Source organism: Sceloporus undulatus, chromosome 6 (genome assembly GCF_019175285.1).
Source record: "Sceloporus undulatus isolate JIND9_A2432 ecotype Alabama chromosome 6, SceUnd_v1.1, whole genome shotgun sequence".
Taxonomy (NCBI): domain Eukaryota; kingdom Metazoa; phylum Chordata; class Lepidosauria; order Squamata; family Phrynosomatidae; genus Sceloporus; species Sceloporus undulatus.
The window spans coordinates 143,980,900-143,984,211 of NC_056527.1; positions in this window are offsets into that span (position 1 = coordinate 143,980,900).

The window sequence follows — 3,312 nt, forward strand, 5'->3', positions numbered from 1 at the left end:
GCTTGCAGTTATTATTTCTTTTCAAAAGGGCACTTTCATTACGAAAGTAAAGGTGATTAAATGTCAGATTCCATGAACATGGGGGCAACACCCCAGATCCACTCTGGGCCACACTATCCCCCCTAAAAACCCAAATGTTTTAAAAATAAAAAATGTCTGGAAACCCGCTTTGGGTTTTTAGGTGCAGAGAAATTTGGAGCCCCCCTCCACCACATTTTTCCTAAAGGAAGAGAAATTATCTCCGAATTATTAGGAAGGGGGAGGTAGGATCCATCATTAGCAGTGGAAGTAGTTTAGTTTCTTTTTTAGAACTGTAGAATTGGGAGGAACATCAAGGGCCATCTAGCTCAACCCTTGCCAATACGGGAATCTAACACTCAGGTTGGTGTCACCATGCGCACAATGTCACACACACACACACACACCACATTGACCTCCTCCTATAGCACACCATAAAGTCTCCTTGGTCGTGTTTTTTGTACTAATGTTACTCATAAATTGTAATTCCAGTATGTCACTGAACATAATGGTTCAGGACTGGTTCTACATATTTGGCCACCCTCGGCAAGAAATATTTTGGCATCCCCTGTCGGCCCTCATAATTATTTTCACCCCTTGATTTTTGCTGATTTGTTTGTTAAAGCTAAGCATGACATACAATGTAGGTTCCAATCTCTCATCATAGTATTGAGAAATAATCAAAAAGCCAATTAAAAAACATACCACAGACACGGGGGGGGGCACATCTATGTTTTGGCCATTGTACAAAGAAACCGTCATACAGCTTGCTTTTACGTTGCTTGCTGTAATGAGATTTCACTTTAATGTTGTTTAATTGTGCAAAAATTATACAAAAAAAGCCGTCAAGCCACCCCAAAATTTTGTTGCCCCAGGCAGCCACCTAGTTCACCTATATAGAATCATAGAATAATAGAATAATAGAGTTGGAAGAGAACCCAAGGGCCATCTAGTCCAACCCCATTCTGCCATGCAGGAACTCTCAATCAAAGCATCCCTGACAGATGGCCATACAGCCTGTGTTTAAAGACCTCCAAAGAAGGAGACTTCACCACAATCTCCGAGGAAGGAGTGTCTTCCTCTGTCAAACAGCCCTTACTCTCAGGAAGTTCCTCCTAATGTTGAGCTGGAATCTCTTTTCCTGGAGATTGCATCCATTGTTCTGGGTCCTATTCTCTGGAGCAGCAGAAAACAAGCCTGCTCCCTCCTCAATATGACATCCCTTCGAGTATTTAAACAGGGCTATCATATCACCTCTTAACCTTCTCTTCTCCAGGCTAAACTTCCCCAGTTCCCTAAGTCTCTCCTCATAGGGCTTCATGGTTTCCAGACCCTTCATCATTTTAGTCGCCCTCCTTTGACACATGGCTCCAGTTTCTCAACGTCCTGTTTGAATTGTGGTGCCCAGAACTGGAAACAGCATTCCAGGTGGGGCCTGACCAAAGCAGAGTACAGTGGCACTATTACTTTCCTTGATCTAGAAAATATACTTTTATTGATGCAGTTTAAAATCGCATTGGCCTTTTTAGCTGCCGCATCGCACTGTTAATTCATGTTCAATTTCTGGTCTACTTGGACTCCTAGATCTCTTTCACATGTAGAAGTCTCTTATTCAGTCAGGTGACCCCCATCCTATATCTGTACATTTCATTTTTCTGCCCTAAGTGCAGTACCTTACATTTCTCCCTGCTGAAGTTCGTTTTGTTAGCTGTGGCCCAGCTTTCTAGTCTATTCAGGTCATTTTGAATTCTGATCCTGTCCTCTGGAGTATTAGTTATTCCTCCTAATTTGATGTCATCTGCAAATTTGATAAGTATGCCCCCAATTCTGTCCTCCAAGTCATTGATAAAGATGTTGAATAACACTGGGCCCAGGACAGAGCCCCACTGGACACCCCACTGGTCACTTCTCTCCAGGATGAAAAAGAGCCATTGCTAACAATTCATTGGGTTCGGCCAGTCAACCAATTACAAATCCATGTAACAGTTGCCTTGTCTAGCCCACATTTTACAAGCTTGTTTGCAAGAATGTCATGGGAAACCTTGTCAAAGGCCTTACTGAAATCAAGATATATTATATCCACAGCATTCCCTTCATCTACCAAGCTAGTAATTTTATCAAAGAAAGATATCAGATTTGTTTGGCATGACTTCTTTCTCTGAAACCCTTGTTGACTTTTTGTGATTATGGCATTGCTTTCTAGATGTTCACAGACTCTCTGTTTAATGATCTGCTCTAGAATCTTTCCTGATGTCAGACAAACTGGACGATAATTGTTGGAATCCTCTTTTCCCCTTTTTTTGAAGATGGGAACAACGTTTGCCCTCCTCCATTCTGCTGGGACTTCTCCTGTTTTCCAGGAGTTTTCAAAGATTGTTGCTAATGGCTCCGATATTACATTTGCCAGTTCTTTTAATACTCTTGGATGTAGTTCATCTGGTCCCAGAGACTTAAATTTATTTAGATTAACAAAGTATTCCTCTACTATCTCTTTACTTATTCTGTGCTGAAATTCCCCTGTTCTGTCTTCTGCTCCATTATCCTCAGGATGAGCACCCTTTTCCTTTTCTGAGAAGACTGAGGCAAAGAAGGTGTTGAGTAATTCTGCCTTTTCTCTGTCTTCTGTTAGCATTTTGCCATCTTCTCCATGCAGTGGCCCCACCGTTTCCTTCCTCCTTTTGCTGCGGACATATCCAGAAAAGCCCTTTTTATTGTTCTTAACCTCTCTAGCAAGCCTGAGCTCATGCTGCGCTTTAGCTTTTCTGACTTTACCCCTACACATGCCTGCTATTTCTTTGAATTCCTTTTTTGTGATTTCCCCCTTTTTCCATTTCTTGTACATGTTCCATTTCAAACTCAGCTCAGTTGAAAGTTCCTTGGTCATCCATCCTGGTTTCTTGAGACATCTCCCGTTTTTCTTTCTCACTGGAACTGTTTGAAATTGTGCCTTCAGTATCTCCCTTTTGAGAAACTCCCATCCATCCTGAAGTCCCTTATCTTTTAGTATTTCTGACCATGGGATCACCCTCAATACTTCTCTAAGTTTACTGAAATCAGCTTTCCTAAAGTCTAGAATGTGTGTCTGACTATGCCTGGCTTTTCCTTTCCATTCCTTTCCATTGTATAACAAACTCCAGGAGAACATGATCACTCCCACCTAAGGATCCCACTACTTGCAGTCCATTAAGGACTGGAGCGTGGCTTTGGTGCAGCTTCTGGTCTCTTAGGACACATGCATCATTTAAACAGCATACCTCCAAAGTGACCCGAAGCAGCTTTGTTCTGGCCTGTCTG